Here is a 19,276-nt window from a genome sequence, read left to right on the forward strand (position 1 = left end):
CCTCTGCTAAAAATAACATTAAATCTCCAAACTGCACTTGGCCTAAACTACTAAAATATAAATACTGTTCTTTCTGTTCAGTGCTTGGTTACTTAAGCAAAAATATATCACTTTAATTGACCTTTTCTACTGTTATCAACCAAATATAAACTACAGCAGCGTTTGCTGCATGTGGAAGCAGAGTGAGGCGACTGCACTCCCAAACAAACATATAAACTCACAAGACTTCCATTATTACAATTTGTCATGTAAACAAATAAGAAGCAGACATTTTCTGTGAATAAACTTAATAGATACCAAATGAAAAAATTCACATATGATTTCAAATTGTGGATGTACTTAGTAGCCATATGTGTTTTGAAAGTAAATTAGGTCATGTAATTCGTACTCAAATGGGTAAAAACAAAATCACCAAAAATATATATATATACTTCCATAATAAAAAAACATAATAGAAACATTTAGCTCTGGAAATGGAGTGGCAAAATTACTTATTATTTACTTACATTAAAAAAAGTCTTTGGTAAAAGTAACATTTGCAAATAAACTTAAAAAAAAAAAAAAAGGAAATAATAACTATTGATAAACAATCACGTTTATGGCATCTTGAACCTCAGACTTCTGCATTAAAAATTGTACTATTTCAAAAAGTTTTAATTTATCACCTAAAAATTAAAAATTAAAAAAGGTAATAAACTGGCTGGACTTTACATAAAACACAGTGAGAACTATTTAATTGTTTAAATGATTGTTTCATTATGACTTTAGGATGATTAAAAGAAGAATGTGCAGAAAAAGTACAGATACCTGAAATACTTAAATACAGCAAGAAGCTATAAATCTTTTATGACTTGAAAAACAGTAGGCGTGTCCCTGTCAGACTCTTGAGATAATAATAGCCTATTGTTGGGTTTTCAGTAGTTTTTACAATGCTTTTTAAATTGCAGCACATTTTAAATCTCCATCTCAATTATGAATTTAAAATAAAGTGATGTTTAGACTGAATTAAATCAGCAGATAAAGTGTTAAATGATCTCAGAAGACGCAACAATACACAGTGGAACCACATCACAGGACAAAGTAAAGCGAGTGTACGTGATGTGCACTCCCACACCCTCCTGCTGTTTTCTCTGTCTGTTTCAATGAAAGAGTGTTAGCTGACATATTGCAGATGAAAGATTCACGCCGGTGCACATATTTTCAACCCTGTTATCATCAACGTTTCTCAAGCAGCCGTCGAACATGTCGAGCAGAAGGCAGATTCCGTGTCAAATACCCACCTAACCACCGCCTTCAGCTCATATCCACTCCTAAAACCACAAATTACACAAAACACGGAAAACTGGAGTTTAGTCAGATTATATCAGTGACGTGCAGTCAGGGGAGGCAGGTGAGGCACTGCCTCACCTGCCATCATGGAAAGAAAAAAAATGTAAAAAGAAAAAAAAATTATTAAATTGTTATATGTATCCAGTGATTATACTATAAAGTTATTTTCCATTTAACTTCACCAGTTTTAGATTATTTTTATTCAAAATCGCTGAATTTTCACATTTACCGTTCAAATACTGAGAAGAGACTTGCGGTGAGGCAGCAGCCAGCTGAGCCTCACCATGGATTGCGCAATGACTCGGCTAACTGCTGGCCTGCTGTGCAGTGAGACCGTATTGCTATTTCTCTGTATGTCGCTATTAAAATGTTCAAACACTTTTGCTATATGAATTATATTATAAATTTCCATAGTTTAGTTAACTGAGGTATATGATGTACAGTGTGTTTTGTCAACAACTGTATGTGTGTAACGTGTTTCTTGTGCTGAGCAATCATAAAACGGCTGCGAAGACGCACTGGGTGAGGCACGCCGTTCTCCTGCCTCATGGTAGAGGGCGCTAGTGATCCCAGGGATCCTTCTTGCGACTCCTCGGCTGCAGAATAAGTGACAACAAGCTACAGTTAGCAAGTCAAGTGCAGCGGCCGTTTATTTTTTCCTCTCGCCTGGACTTACTTTTAACATGGAGGATTACATATCTAAAATAAAACAGTTTTCTAAACTTCTATAAACAAGTTATCGATGCTTTTGTTCAGAAGGAGCGACGCATGGACTTCATTTATAAGTAAAGGTAAGACCATAATAAAGTTTTTTTTTATTAAATGTGCTTTTTTGTGTGCTACAGTTTGTATGTGTAAAGAATGCTGGTATGAGCTTTTAAACATAACCCGTTAACTTCTGCCAATCAAATGGTGAATAAGATCCTCTTTAGGGTTCATATGTTTGTAAATCTGACTGTGATGAAGTCAGTGCCTCACCAGCCATGAACCTCACCGCACGTCACTGGATTATATATATATAGTCCTGCGAGGCGTGTTTTCCTGCACATCTGATGTGACCTGAACCCACAGGTGTGACCGTTCCAACAAAAGCTTCAGTCTGTTGAGGAAATGCATATTGTGGGGAAGAAGTCAAGCAGAGGAAACAGTTAAGCTGACCAGGCTGGGCGTTCTCTGATGGATCACAACGGCTTCAATTTAATTTCCTCGTTTCCGTTGCGCTGCACTCCCAAACCTCTAATGACAAAAAAAAAAAAAAAACTGTGTCCATGTAAAGCATTTAAAGATGAAAAGTGTAAAGTTTTTGTTTTTGAGTAGTAAAATTACCTACACTGTTCAAATGAAAGCTCATTTATGTGCTTGTCCAGTGCATTGGAATGACCTGTTGGCATTCAATCCAGCAGAGGGCGCTGCGCTAAACCAACATGCAAGTTGAAAAGGAGTTGGTTTTTCAGGAAAAGAAGAAGAGTGAAATCAAAGAGGAGGTTGCGCTAGTGTTAAGGAAAATGTTAACTCAGAGGTCGCATTGCCGTCTGTGAGGCCATTAAACACCTTCTTTTCAAGAACTTTTCACAACTATTATTTCTTTAACCACATATTTGGAAGCCGTCACGTTTCTTTCTCTCTCATCAAAACCAAACAAAACTTACTCAACAAACGTTTAACTCAGGGGGGTCGTCTAACGTATTTCAGTTCAGGGGTCACAAACAGAATAATTTCATCTTGAGTGGGTTGCATCAGTAAAAGAATGACCTTTAAAATCAAAGTTCCCTGTTTGTTGTCGCCCGGCGTAGACTATACGTGATGAAAATGTCTACATTTTAAAAAATCAAACAATAACTACCAGAGCAATTTTATTGATACCTTCTCTTACAATATATAACAGAATTTCCCAGAAACATCTCTTATGTTGCATTATGTATGTTTTTACAAGCTCACCCTGACAGCCTGGTTTTGAGGCTGATGCCAATTAGATTTTTTTGCACTGGGGTAGATCGCTCTATGGCAACATCGCCGATATCTGAGCTCAATATTCAGTGTCATGCCATGTCTGCTAACAAATTAGTTTTAAAAATCAACGTTTTCTTAGAAATCTTTGCAATTTACTTGGTGGTTTGGCCGGATTGGAGCCTCTTGTGGGCTGTTAGTGGCCCACGGGCCTTATGTTTGACACCCCTGGTTTGAGCAGTTGTGGTCAAAATCTAGACGTGCGATATCAGCTCAGTTGGCATTGTTCAACAAATCTACTCTACAAAAACACGGTTGAGTTTTGCCTTTGACAAAGTTACTCCTCGTCCCAGTTAATACATCAAATCAAATCAAACTTTATTCATACAGCACTTTTCATACATTATGTAGCACAAAGTGCTTTACATCAGTGCCCCTGACTGATGCAACAATATGTAAATGATAATTGGTTCACAATACACATCCAATTAGTACAGGAAATAAGATGTCGATTTTCAAAATATAAGCAGTAAAATGTAGGGCACCTCTGTGCAAATAATACAGCATATTCACTGAGGAATGTATTGCTATTTCAACAAAATATAAAGCAACAGGACTTTGTGACTTTGGTACATTTGACACATTTCCACATACAGAATCTTATTACATATAAAATTATATGCTGGTGTTTAGTGAGGTTAAGGAATTAAGTAGTATTGATATGTACAGTATGCAGTTGTTTTAAATAGTGCCTCATAAAGGGTGAGAGGTACAACAATTTGTAATCTATCATCAGCAATTGTCTGTTAAGCACTTGAACAAATCTTGATGTATTGATTGCTTGGAAAATTAACAAGTGATGGAATACATTTTTGTCTAATCTTCAGTAATAATTTCAGCCAAGTGAGCTTTGAGCCCACAAAATGAAACTCGTATTTCTTCTCATTTGTTGGGAACACATTGGAAAAGTAACTTGAGACGTGGTGGATCTCAAGGGTTAAAAGAGGCATTGGGAACTAAATGACGGGAGAAAGAAGGGATTTAGAGAAGAAACCGCAGACAAGTACTCCCTTGTGGTTCTTCGCCTTTGTGGTGTAAAATCATTTCTGGGGCTTACAGAGGACGTGTTTGCTCAATGTTATGGATTCACGCACAAATTCACTCTTAATTTCTTCATAAGAGCGGAAGCGTCAATTGACATTCCAGGCAAAGAATAGAAGGAGGGAATGAGTAATGGGGCAGGAGGGAAAGTAAACACAAAAAAGACCTTTGAGGTATACAGACAGGAGAGATAGAGTGGAATTATCATAGATGCAAAAATAAAGATGCTCTAGATAAAGATTCAATACAATCTGTCGCTTAATTCCATATAAATGGAATACAACACAGTAGATATATGGAAGTCAACCAGAAATAATTGAAAATACTGGCTGCCCGAATATTCAATGATAAATTCACCTTCCCTCAAGTAAAATTAAACCTTATATATCGTATTTTTTATTATATAATTGCTAACTTCCTCAGGAGCTGTAAGACACCAAGAATTGAACCCAAAGTGTTCAGTTTTGTTTTGCTTTTTTATTTAAGGTAGGTTTACACGATGTTCCCGGCAACCCCGTTCACCCGACACGTAGTGCGCCGAATTCTGAGGAAGGCGTGGCACGTTTCTCACGTTCTGTCAAGACCTTCTACGGATGAAATGTGGACGTTGGACCATTGTGAAGCACGTTTTTGCGTCACCAAAAGTGAAGCAATCATTGTCTCCTGAGACTTTTGCTGGGTGCAGACATTCCTCTGGATTTCTTTTTGGGTGGCAGAGCTTGTAGAAGCTGTTCTGTCGTTCATCGCTCAGACTCCAATGAAACTCCCCTCCGGCCCGGCTTCCTCCCAGACCGTGCTGCGCCGTGGCAGACCGGGGGAGAACGCAACGCGTCGGGTCCCCAAACGGTCACACGCGGGGATAAGCAGTGATTGAACGTGAAGAAGCGGCTAAAATACACCGTAACGTGATAAAACGCGAAGCAAAGGTGAAACAACCGTGACGGAACGCGCACTAAATGTCACTTCCTGTAAGCCTCCCGTTCCACGACGGACCGCCTCCAGGTTCTATTACGGCCAGTTACGTGCTGCCACGTTTTGTGACGTTCATCCCGTTTTGCTCCGGGCTACTCAGTTTCTTATCCGCGCCGTGGCAATGTTTTTGACAGTTTACAAATCTGGCACGGCGCCCACGGCAATCACGACCTGTTATGTTTGTGCATCCTGTCCCCCTGCGTTGTCTCACGTCCGTCCCGTTTGGTCCATGGTGGCCTGAAACGGGGCTGCTGTGGCGGCAGGGAACATAGTGGAAACATAACTTTACTGATTGACAGAGGTGCTGTTTACTGCTTGAGGAGAGTTGTTAATCTGCGAAATGATCCTCTGCAACATAAAACATGCATGACTGTAAGAAACAATGTGTAGCCTGCCTATTTATTTATTGATTGATTGATTGATTGATTTATTTATTTATTTATTTATTTATTTATTGTTAAGCTGCTATATGTTTAGACTGCTCTCTCTTTTTTCCACTCATTATACATGCCACTATGGGCCCAGTTTAATACTGATATCACTCATGGTGTTATTCTTCGTCAGTCACCAGCAAAAAGCACAGAAACTGAACGCACTATCCATTTGCATCAGCATGCAGTGTACCCATCTGTGCATCATAAAATCAATAAAAGTACAAATAAAAATGTTTTTAAAATATAAAGCTAGAGCCATAAAAACAAATAGATACTCATCATTCACACACACAGAGAACATTCCATTGCACTGGTCCTCTTATACAATATATTGCACATTATTTGTTTTTTGTTGAGTTAAGTGACTGCAGTGGGGTGAAACTGTTTGAGTCTCCACTGGAGGCTGAGCCAGTGCGCATCACCTTTACACACATTTATCAATTAGCATGAACTACTCTCGGTATCTGGCATGTTTTGGAAGAAACGCCTGATATTCATGAAGGGAAACATGCTAAAATCATGTTTATGCTCTCGGTAGTTTCTGTCCAACCCTTTTCTCTCCTTCTGTCCCAGTAGAAACATGCAGAAAGTCGAGCCGAGGTTTCTTCCTGGTGAAAGGGAGAGTTTCCTCTTCACTACTGCCTGTGCTGGCTCATGTGGAATTGTTGGAGTTTTCTCTGTAAAAGTGCCAGCGTATGGTTCCATTGGAATTGGCACTGTATAAATAAAACCAGATCGAGATGAATTGAATTGAATGAACAACTTCTCCTTTTCCTTCAGCTTGAGGAGTCAGAACCACCAGGAGCTTTTAAAACACTCTGCAGATCCTAAATTCAAAAACAGCCGAAGCTGGATTTTTATTATCAGTCTTCACAGGTAGTTTAATACGACTATATTCTCTGAGTGTGAAAAACCACGCACACACACACACACGCGGGCGCATGCATGCTTGCTCACAGTGGAAGTGATTAAAGCAAGTGGAGCTAAATTGAAGTATATTGAACTCATCTCTCACACGCTGCCGCTCTGTCGATAGATCACTTGCCCAGTGCGATCGACCGCTGTGAAGGCCTCCTACTCCCTACCACTGCCTGGGTTGTGATACAGTCGGACAGCAGAAAGAGTCAGAAATACTCTGAGAGGAAAAATGTTCTGCAGAGATGAAAACATTCATTGAGCCTTTATGACTTAACTCTTGGACTCTCGTTACTGGTATTGATACTCCCTTTGAAAATCAGCTTCCAATATGTGGAAAAGGTTAACTTCACCTCCGCTTCCCTTCACCTCTAATTTCTTCTCTTCATTCTTCCACTCTTTCCCTCATTTTGTTTCTATCATCTCACTCTCTCTCCTCACTCCGAATCCCTTCGCTTCAATCTGTCTTGCAGGAGGAGTAATGATTTTAACTAAATGAGTCTTTCACTTCCCCTCTGGATCAGTGGATCAATGAAACAGCATTTGTGTTCATCGGAGGGCAGATGCCCATGTGCTCGCCCTGCCCACACACACACACACACACACACACACACACACACACACACACACCCACACACACACACACACACACACACACACACACACACACACACACACACTGTATCGCCATCATAGAGACCCAATAAATCAGAAGACTGCTCCTGACAGAGGAGGACAAAGCCATGTTGATGAAGAATGACAAGGGGGGAATTAAACAGAGATTTACCAACAAACGGCAGGGGAATAAGACTCCATGGATTTTTATTGAATGATTGGTAGGAATTTTCCACAAGGTCTCAACATGACAAATGTGTGTCAAACACACCATCAATGGAGGAGGAGGAGAGGAACGCCTCTGCTCCTCCGATGAAATGCATTTCCCCCGTGTGGTTGGTCCCTTGTGTTTGATGTGAATTCAATTGTAGGTGAATTGATTATCTCCAATTCGGGATCAATCCTAAGTGGGTTTACATGTATTGATTGGGTGCTTTCACTGGGTGCTCCTGCTTGTGTAAAGCTTTTTCTTCTCCACTTTCTCCATTTGCCACCTTCCTCCAGCCCCCCCCCCCCTTCTACTTCATTTAGTCCTTTTCATAATCAGCAGAATGTGTTCAGTCCCAGGCACTGGGAACTTGTCATGTTTTGGTAAAGGAGTCACTGAACTATCACCAAAGAGGGCTCGAATAAAACAAGGAAAACATAAATCAACCAAACACATTTTTTAAGGATAAAGAAGAAAATCAAGATTTGAAATAAAGAGTAGAATTGCCGTTATTTATGGCGTCTGCATAAAATTCACTCTATGAATATGCTTTATGATACACAACAACTGGAAAATGCTTGCTGATAGTTGTGTCGATTGTAATAAATGTGGTCCCTCATTAAATAATGAAAAGGACATAAAAGAAAAAAATCTGTTTCAGAGAGAAAGTAAAGGCCTTGACTTGCTATGAAACATCACTCTGGTTATGTTTTGGATGACACGTACAGGAAATACTTCTATAGACAAACTACTTCAAATTCGTTCAGACAACTAGTAACTTGATCTGTTAAATCTCTTCTTGTGACTCAAGTAGCACAGTTCGTAGAAACTTAATTAAAAAATAAGAATCTTTTTAAATTCAAATGCATCATTCTTTCTATTCATATAATTTAATTGAAAGGTATTTCCTCATACTACTTATCTTAAGACAAAACACAGACATCAATTGCTCATTCCCATCATTTCTGGGTAGCCTATATAAAGTATTTATATAAAGTAGCTATACTAAATAAATTCAAATGAATTCTATGCAGGCATAAATAGGCAACACTCTTTTTGACATCATAATCTCAAATTCAGAAAATCGAAACAGTCACAGTAATTAGAGTACTATTAGGCCTGAATGTGAATGGTTTCCCCCCGGGAGTATAAAGGTCATATTTAACCATTTAACACTAATCATAACTTTCCCATAAGCTTTCCAAAGTTCCTATGTGCAAACATATCCTTTAAAGAGAAAGAGAAGTTGAGATTTTTCAGAATAAATCAATATTTTGGCAAATTTAAAGAGAAAATATGTATTTTAGAAGGTTTACAATATTGTGAAAAACCTCAGTTTACTTTAAACCGGCTTCCTCCTTTAAAAGATCTTAAGTGTTGCATACATTCTGCACATTCAAATCTGCAACTATAACCTCACACCACATACACTGAGGCTAAACTGCTGTCGACTAACAGAAAATATTTCATTACAATTTGCCGTGAGCATGGTGTCCACACGCAGCGTCGAGCGAAGTCAAAACAGTCGCTGGATGCTGTTTAACCTCTCCGCCATTCAACACGCATTTAGACATCAAGTGGTGTTGTAGGGAAATGGAAGCTGACGGCATTTGGCACACAGACACACAAACACATTCACACACACGCCCAAGCATGCCGCCAGCAGAGCAGTGCTCAGCGTGGAGGGCTTATCAAAGCTCGGTGGTTTCCTCCCGTTCGTGTGACGGCTCTTAAGCCTCACACATGAAAGACTGACAGGGAAGTTTTATTAAAGCTCTTCTCAAAGCAAGTGTGTGCGTGTGTGTGTGTGTGTGTGTGTGTGTGTGTGTGTGTGTGTGTGTGTGTGTGTGTGTGTGTGTGTGTGTGTGTGTGTGTGTGTGTGTGTGTGTGTGTGTGTGTGTGTGTGTGTGTGTGTGTAGGTGTGGACAGCGGTTGTGGTGAACACTTGCCAGATCTTCAGAACAAAACATGACTTCATAACAACAACAGTTTCTTTCACAGCTTTTATCTGCAGCTCATCCCTGAAACTTGTAGCCGTGAGTTCAAACACAAAAGTACACAGAGAAAGGCTTCTGTCAGGTGATATTTGGACTTTTTAAAAGTTCTAATTAAGTATGACACATTATGTGTTGATTTTTGTTTTTTACTTTTTTATTAAGTATTGCTGTGCTAAAGGTGAGGTTAGACACTATATTTAGCTCAGATGAGTTTCTATAGAGTAGGATAACCTTTGCTAATGTGGGAATATGATTTAAATCTGATGTAAGTTGATGTCTATTTGGTCTTTTACAGACTTTGCAATAGTAAACCATTGTGTCTTGTACTTGTACACCCGTTAAGTTTCTACATCAGAGGCCCATTCGTGATACAAATCCAGATCACCCACACTAAATTTATTTAATAACTAAATGACTTAAATGCAATGTAAAGGTTGTAAATGATTTATTTGTACATCACAGAGCTTTCATGACTAGACTCTTGCATTGCTATAATTTTAAATCCATCTTAAAGAGGTGTTTGTTTCCATTGTATCTCTATTAAGCCCTTCATGTATTGTATTCCTTTAGACATCTGAGGGGACATTTAAAAAGAAGTCATACTTAAAGATCAACTTGTTTTTGTAGATAATCTGGAACCAGGTGTTTGCACAGCAGTTAAAAGCAACAAAAATAAAAAGGTGGCCTAAACTGTATAATTAAAGCTCTGTATGAACATATGAACTCTGGTGTAATGATTATGATGTTATTCACTGGGTTTGTTCTTGTCAGTCACGGCAGCGAATACACGCACAAACTCGCACACGGATCGAAAGCATTTGATCGCGTCTTATTTTACGGCTGTGACACCTCGGTCTCACCCAGGATTTCTCTTCAAACACACAGAGATTTCAACAAAGGTGTAGAGGAAGACACAGAAAGGTGTTTGCCTGTTTGCCTGTGATGACAGTATCCATACCTGAGGAGTTACGGCACGCGGAGGTGACAGGCAGTATCTGGAAAAGCATCCAAGGTCTGAGTGATTGCAGAAGAAATGGCAGCAGGGCCAAAGAATGCTCGTCTTATACATACATGCTGTTGCAGCTCAATAAAGACTGTAGCTATGGCAATACGGGACACACACACACACACGCACGCACGGACGCACGCACGCACGCACGCACGCACGCACGCACGCACACACACACACACACACACACACACACACACACACACACACACACACACACACACACACACACACACACACACACACACACCTAACAGAGGAGTCAGGAGAGGAAACTCCCTGGCTTTGAAAATCAGTGATCACTCATGTCCTGATCTTCTGATAAGAGTGGTGTGTGTGTGTGTGTGTGTGTGTGTGTGTGTGTGTGTGTGTGTGTGTGCGTGTGTGTGTGTGTGTGTGTGTGTGTGTGTGTGTGTGTGTGTGTGTGTGTGTGTGTGTGTGTGTGTGTGTGTGTGTGTGTGTGTGTGTGTGCGTGTGTGTGTGTGTGTGTGTGTGTGTGTGTGTGTGTGTGTGTGTGTGGTACAGGTATTCACACTGTCACAATACTACAGAAATCTGTCAATCTAATGAAAACAAAAGGAAATTGAATGTAAATCAGCGATGGGCCAGTTTGATGAATGTCAGAGCTGTAAAAACATCCTCCTCAAAACTGACTGAACATATCTCCTCTAAGGACTTGCGATCTATCTAATTTAATGAAAAGGTTTCTCATTTTAATCATCATGCATGTATTTCGTTTCACTTTTATAAATATATATAATGATAATATAGTATTATGGAGAAGCTTACCTGCTTCAAAAGTGGCCAAATTAACTGTCATCCTAAAATTACTGTGTAAATAATATTTTATTCGCTTTTTGGAAATTGGCTTATTGGCTGCAAAGTTTAGGCTTGAGGGCACATGTCTGATGTAAGTCATCATATTGAAGAATAAAGACTTGTTTTGATTTCAGAGTTTGGGTTAGATAAATGCAGTGACGAGTATAAGTGTGTAGAAAATGTCCCTTTAAAATAAAGAAATATGATTCTGCATGTCATCTGAACTGAATGGTGCTTTAATCAGCTGATACACCTCAGCAACAAGTCTTTCATAACTTTCATCAAATCAAATGATTATGTGCAAAGTGATCAATACAGACTTTATAAATTCAAAAGTTCCAGTTTCTATTTCAGCCACAAGGAGCTGAAGAGGTTAATAATCTCCCCTCAGTGAGAATATCAGAGGTACTTTCGTCATGGATTCACTCTGGACACGTTGATTCAAACCCACAGTCTGAAAACATTAATTGGTGACTGTTACTATTGAAGCTTCCCAAATAGGAAAGACGATGACGTCACAGCAGCTTTTTCTTCAAGGATGCTTTACGTTTAACAGAACTCTGGTGCGGTTCTTTTCCAGGGTGAAATGCTGGCAGAGGTATTAAACCAAAGGTATCTTCATGGAGCACCTGTTAGATTTTGAGAAGAAACAAAGCCAACAGCCTGAGGAAGCTGAAGAAGACGAGGAAGAAGTTACAGAAATGAGAGGCAGAGCTGGAGTGATGACGAAGTACAAGAACTGATAAATGATCACTTTATAATGTCGTTGCATGCAGTGTGAAAGTTTACTGTAGTAAGTGTTTGGTCACTGTAGAGACATTTGCAGCAATACATTACACTCAATTTAAACAGTTTATAGCAAAAGATAAACTTTTTTTTAAATTTAGACAAGTTGATTTAATTCATGTGAATGTTTGCTTTAACAGCAGCTCACAAGCAAATAACCAAAAACTGTGACTCCATTTCTTTCTCTCAAAACTTCCAACAAACATTTCCTATTAAAACAAATAACACAACGACATTACAAATAAAGGTTTGATACTTCATCCCCAACTGTGCAGAGAAAAATACTGCTCATCAGTGTGTTTGTGGCTTCGCGTTAATGCTCCCATCTGGTTCTCTCCTCCAGTGAAGATGAAATCCAGGCCGGCCGGCTGCATTGAGCCTGAACATGTCAGAACATGAACAGCCTGAAACCTCCACAGAGCCACTGATTTATTTGTGTGGGACTTTTGTGTGTTTTTAATCACTGACAAGAAACACACACACACACACGCACACACACACACACACACACACACACACACGCAGGCCCATGCAAAGAGTGTGTGACAGGTGGGCTTAGCATGCACAGCATACTGTATGTGTATGTGAGAGTTGTGCACCATGTGTCCCTATACCGGCGCTTGAAGTCAGGTGGTCCAGCACATCCAGGGTCTCCTTTGAAGGTGTGTTCATGTACACAGACACTGACCAGCTGTTCCCTTCTTCCTCTGCTCTTTGATGTGTTGACTTGTTTCCAACCCGAACCACCATCGCTTGCTCTCTCTCCATCTCCCCTCATTTCTTCCTCTGGCTCTTCATGCTCCCGTTTCAGCTCAGGATTTCTGAAAGTATTAATCAATGACGTGTTTAAACAGATCAGTGCTATTCTGCAGCACGACATCGTTCGGTCAGTTATTTACCCACCATCCAGCCACAAAATCATAAAATTCTTCGCATTCATTATAAGGCCTACTTGTCTTCCCCACTCAGCCAAAACTGGAGGAAAAAAATCCACAATTAAAGTTTTTAGTATGAATTTCCATGATATTGCATGGACGTCTTCTCTGGACGTCATATGAACGTCAATGAAAAAGGTGCGACTCCACTGGGAATCAAATGCACATTAACATGTACAAAATAACCTCTGAAATACGTTAACACGCGTCAACAAACCAATAATTGACATTAAACACACATGACCATCAGAATGAGGAAAGAAAAGGTCCAGACTACCAGAGATCCAGTCCTCAGTACCATCATATACAACACAGTGCTGAATATTAATAATACAGTTTATAGACATTACCTTCAGACAGAAGCCTCCGCAGACCTGGATCAGCTTCTGTTGCTGCTCCTCAGAGTCCCCCACATTATTTTACATATTAGGAAATCCAACATTTACCAGGTTTTCTTGTTTGAAATTGAGCGGCTGTCTGATTTAAAGTGACATTTAAGACTAGCGCCCCCACACTTCAATGGTGAGGACAAGAACTGCATGCAGGCCAGCAACTTTATTCAAGTGACAGAGTGAAGATTCACCCTCATGCACTAATAAAAATACATAAAAATAGTCTAATTTAAAACATGATCATGGCATAACTGAAAACAAACAAAAAGGAAATGCATAGGAAAAAACAGCATTTCACCAACATTTTAGAGACCCCCCCAAAATTTCACAAATCACCCCCCCCATCCCCCCGCGTAGTTCACACCCTGCACACACAGACACGTCTGTCTGTATGTCAGCCAGGTATGGTAATTATTGTTTGGATTCCACTCTTTGCAGCAGGTATGTGACGGCAGTAAAATGCACAGAACAATACAGAAATCACGACGTCTTCTCTTTCATAAATTTTACCGCTTTTGTTGTGTGGGGACAGTGTGGCGCTGAAACAAGGATCAGTTTCATACACACAGTCTCGTTTGATCTGATCACACACACAGCTGTAGCAAAAGTTGTCTTAGGTCAGTGAGCAATTGAAGAATTGGCAGAAGGGCAACAAAATAGAAGAGATAATTAGGTTGTGATACAAAAGACTAAGAAAGAAAATGGCCTAGCTGATATGAATCAAGGGCAAAAGAAAGAGGATTGTTATTCGGAAGAACAAATCTCAAAGCACAAAGACATAAACATCATTTACTTAAGAGTTTGAATTGATCACAAACGATATCGTAATCTCAGTACCCATCAGTTTACCTGATAGCCTTCAGCCTTCTGGGAGATTATAGCCTGGCATTTTGTTGGAAATGATATATTGACAAGATAAAACAAAGAAAAAAAAGTTTACAGAAAGAAGAAAGGCATCTTTTTTAAGTAAAATGAAGCCATGTTGGATCATGCAACACTTTTATGGAAAGAGAGGGTATAATACATGGATGGACAGTTGAGTTTATATTTTTATGAAGATTTTAAAAGTAAACTCTTGTTTCTCTTCATACAATAATAATCAGAAGTATTAGAATCATACTGAGTAACCACATACTCCATAAATTGAGAAATGGATCTGCTATTTTCAGACCGAGACTTTTATTCCGATATTAAATAAAATAGTAGAGTCAGTTATTTTGAACTTGTTGATAATGATTTCTTACAAAGACTGAGGGCAGGGGGGGGGGGCCTGATTTTGTGGCTGGCAGCCCTGAACTTATCAGAAAACCATGTTTTCAACTTGGCGTTTTCCCATGTTGTAATCTTCCTTTAACCATCTCCCCTTCATCTCCGAGCCATTAAGGCCTTCTAGTGTTACCCGGCCAGTTTGTGGACCAGCGGAGTCCCAGAGTCCCCGTCTTTGTCCAGCGACAAGCAACATGGGGTGAATAGGGTGCCCATGCAAAGGAGGCCTCTCAGTGCACATACACCTGATATCTGACTCACCCCCCCCCCCCCCCCCCCCCGCACACACACACACACACACACACACACACACACACACACACACACACACACACACACACACGCACACACACACCGTCTCATCCTCCAGAGTCCTGACTGGACCCCTAAAGCTCCAGCTCCTCTTCTCTGCCCACCAGCTGGCTTTCGCTGCACACAGATGACACACATGGAGAATGAAGAGAATGAACCATGTCATTGTTGACAGTACCGGTAACCCCCCCCCCCACTGTGTGTATGTTACATGTATGTTCTCAGTTCTACCCTCTTTCTTTTTTGGGCGGAGGCCCTGCCCTCTTGTCTGAGCCTCATATCTGTGTGAACTCTGTGTTCACCTTTGAAGTTCTCCACCTCTCCACCCCTCCTCGTCTCTCCCACCTCTTTGATTCCCTTTCTTGTTACGGGGAGTCGGCTGATCCACGGATAATGCCACTCAGTGTTTTCCAGGGTACGTGCAACTGCAAAAACTATCCACAAAAGAAAAAAAACCCAAAAGCAAAGCAAAGAAGGAAGTGCTCAGTCTTCATTCGTTGCTGTTTTACTCATTAATGTGTTGATCTGAACGATCAGCAGCACTTGGCATGCGGGCGAAGAGCGCAGGATAAGTGGGTGCAGAAAAACGATCCAATGTGTGATAACTGTCTCGGTTACTTTGTTTGCACTGGATTATTGGTGTGCTTTGTCCACAAACTGTCTATTGCTTTCACTTTTTACTGCATGTCACCAATGTGCTGAAAAAGCGCAGTTGCTTTGAAGGCGCACAGGTGGATTAAAACAAACCTCACGTTTGCTTGTTGATGATGGTTGGACCGGAGCGTCTGCAGGACAAAACAACACAGGCTCCCCAATACCCTTTACTGCATTCACAAACAGCAGCAGCGCCACAGACATCACCTTCTGCACATCTGTGTCTGTGCAGCCGATTGTTAGGAATCACGGGATTCAACTACATCTGAAATCCTGCACTCACCTCAACGGTAGTTGCCTTTGTTGGCAACTCAGTTAAACAAGTTTCATCATTCAAAAAGAACTTTCCTTTCAGGTCATCTGGCCACAGAACATTTTGTTTTTTCATTTTACTCCAGTTTATTTGAAAGAAAACAGAAATGTTATTGAGAAGTTTTTATATTTGACTTGTTCTTTGCATAACACAGCTTTTATTTGTACATATCAAACTATTCACAGATTTATTTTTAAATGTTCCTGCACCAATGCAGTCTGTGGTCCACAGCGCGAAGTTTCAGGATTATGAAACTTTTTGAAAAAGTTGTGAGTTGTGTGAGGAGTGAGTTACCCCCTCATAGTAAATCACATGAATGTGAAATGAACAATTGCTGAGGTAACCAGCTACTCAAAGAGTAAATTAATCATTTTGCCCAATTCCCACCAAATAGTTTATTTTCTTTTATAATTCAGAAAGTTCAATATTGACAGGACTATGAATTCAACATATGTGTAATATATCCATACTATTTAATTGTTCAGTGTCATTGTCATTCCTGACAATAATAATATGTAATTTTTAAAACTGTACTTGAAGTGGACAAATATACAATTTTCAAAATCACACATTAAAATAAATATTCCAAAGGTACTAAATGCAGAATGAGAAAAAGTTATTCTGTTGTGTAGTGGATTATGTCCAAAGTCAAGTTCATGTTGAAGAACACACCTTTCAAATTGTTCCGAACTGTCTTTGCAACGGCTTTTAACACATTCATGCACATTTTTGTATAATTTCTTCTGAGAGACCGTTAAACAATTCACCTGTTGCTTCCTACCTCAGCTTATGGGTGTGAAACATGCGGTCTGCACTCCAAATCTGGCAAAAGAAAATTGCCAGGGACAATAACAACAATTTCTTGAAAAAGATACCTGCTGTTCCTCGTTTGTCCACCGGGGGATCACAACGTTAGCGGAGGGCAAAACCTGATACCGAATCCCAAAACAACTTCAAGAGAGTCGAGGGACAGTTAGATTGTCAATAACTATTTGCTGAAGAAACAGCTTTAGCATTAAAGTCATACTAAGAGTGACATTGTGAAACATGGTGGATTATGAGTTTAGGCTTTTTTTTCTTTCAAATTTCAAGTTTTAAATCTTGTAAAAAAGTGTATCAAATATGAACTTGTTCACAATGCATTTGTGTATTTTGCCATAAATATAACAGCAACCGTTTCTGTGTTTGTTGCTGTATATGTTCTCATTTTCCTGGTTTGGACACCCTGAGGTCCATTTGGACTGTATATATGACATGTTTACTTTTGCAGTAGTACTTCTCCAGCTGCCCGTGTATCAAAATGTTTGAGACATGTCAAGATGATACTGTTAATAAGATAAAATAAAAAATCTATGAAAAGAATATAGGTTCATGAAAACTGCAAATATTTATTCACGTTTCAACATCGTCACAATCCTTTTGGAATCTCTGTTCTAGTTTTGCAACCTCATGTTCACTCATTAGATTCTCCATCCAGTGTAAATGACAAGCTTAAGCAGCTTTTTCAAGTTCAGAAAGTCACACATATGATACCATGTACAACATCTCTAATAAGTACCAACAATACTAAGTTGTGTGTAATTTATCATACTGTATCAACAGTCATGTTTCTGACAGTTTGTGTTTACAGCCAACAAGTGACGTAATCGTGATAATAACAAGACATGCTGACCTAAAATGTCTGATTCAAGACAGAAATGATGCCGTGTCAAAATGCAGGTCCAATATGGAGGCATGGTTAGTTTGCTTTGAAAAGACTGCGTCAGCTCTGCAGGTTTAACATCTAAAGCTGAGATGTTGACTTGAAAGAAGCACCTCAGTCTAAATCTCAATAATCCATAGTGAACAGCACGCTCACGTCAGGGAATGTAAAGAATCCATCAGAAAACTTTAAAATTTAGAGAATTATTAAACTAACATGATTATATACAACCAGGTGTGTGTATATGAGGTCTATTAAAAAGTCTATGCAATATGCTTTAACCCCCTGATGGTCTCTGGTGCCATAACAGATTTTTATGCTGTTAAAGTTTTTAAGTTTATAATTATAGTCTCATTTTATTGTTGTAACTACATGTTGTGTCCTATAAACCTTTAAACTTATTGCTCTTGTGCTCTATTGTGAGAAATAATCTGAAGAGGTCTATGTAAATGTGCATGTGTGTGTGTGTGTGTGTGTGTGTGTGTGTGTGTGTGTGTGTGTGTGTGTGTGTGTGTGTGTGTGTGTGTGTGTGTGTGTGTGTGTGTGTGTGTGTGTGTGTGTGTGTGTGTGTGCACGCGTAAAGGTGTGACGGTGTGTTTCTGCAGGAAATGATAAATGGCTCTTTTCAATCTCCCTGCTGTTGAGCCCGTTTATATCAGGGGCTTTGTCAGCAGAAGCAAATGATCTATCAACACACACACACGCACGCACGCACGCACGCACGCACGCACGCACGCACGCACGCACGCACGCACAGCACTGCAGCTTGGTCAATGATGAGTATGACGGATTGGACCTGAGGTGTGTCTTGTCTCGGTTATTGATAGGCAGGTATTGGAGTGGCCGCATGAAATATTAATAGACTGGAGCTAAATGTCGATCTGATGAGGAAAGAGAAGGAGAAAGAGAAGGAGAAAGAGAAGGAGAAAGAGAAGGAGAAAGAGAAGGGCAAAAGGGGGAGATGTCTGAAATGCAAGGAGGCTGGATGCCACGCAGAAATTGCAAACAGCATCAGAAAAAGGTGCATGTCTAAGAATTTCAAATATTTCTGACACCAATATCACATTTTTCCGTCTTTTTTAACGGAAATTCCCTCGATCCTTTGATACGTTCATGTAAATAACACACGCATACAGAGAAATCTGTCGCTCCAACCCACATCCTGTTGTGTGGTTCATGTTCTCTTCATTGCTTTGATATCTGAGAGCCGTTGACTTTTAGGGACAGACAAGGCACACCTTTGTCTTTGCCACGCTGCATGACTGCTTGTCATCGTTGTTTGGAAATCAGCGCATCTGACTTGTTCCTGCAACTCGCGGAGCAACGCACTTTAAACTGCCAAAAGGGGGGCTGCAACATCCCTGTGCTGTACTGTGTGTGTGTGTGTGTGTGTGTGTGTGTGTGTGTGTGTGTGTATTGACGCAGCACTGCAGAACAATCCATACCAATGATTTCCCATAGACACCTCAAGTTGATCTGAGAACCGAGGAGGAGGAGGAGGAGGAGGAGGAGGAGGAGGAGGAGGAGGAGGGGGAGAAGTGAAGAGAGACGGATGACAAGATGGAAGGAA

This window comes from Lipophrys pholis (genome assembly GCF_963383615.2).
Source record: "Lipophrys pholis genome assembly, chromosome: 5".
NCBI classification, from domain to species: domain Eukaryota; kingdom Metazoa; phylum Chordata; class Actinopteri; order Blenniiformes; family Blenniidae; genus Lipophrys; species Lipophrys pholis.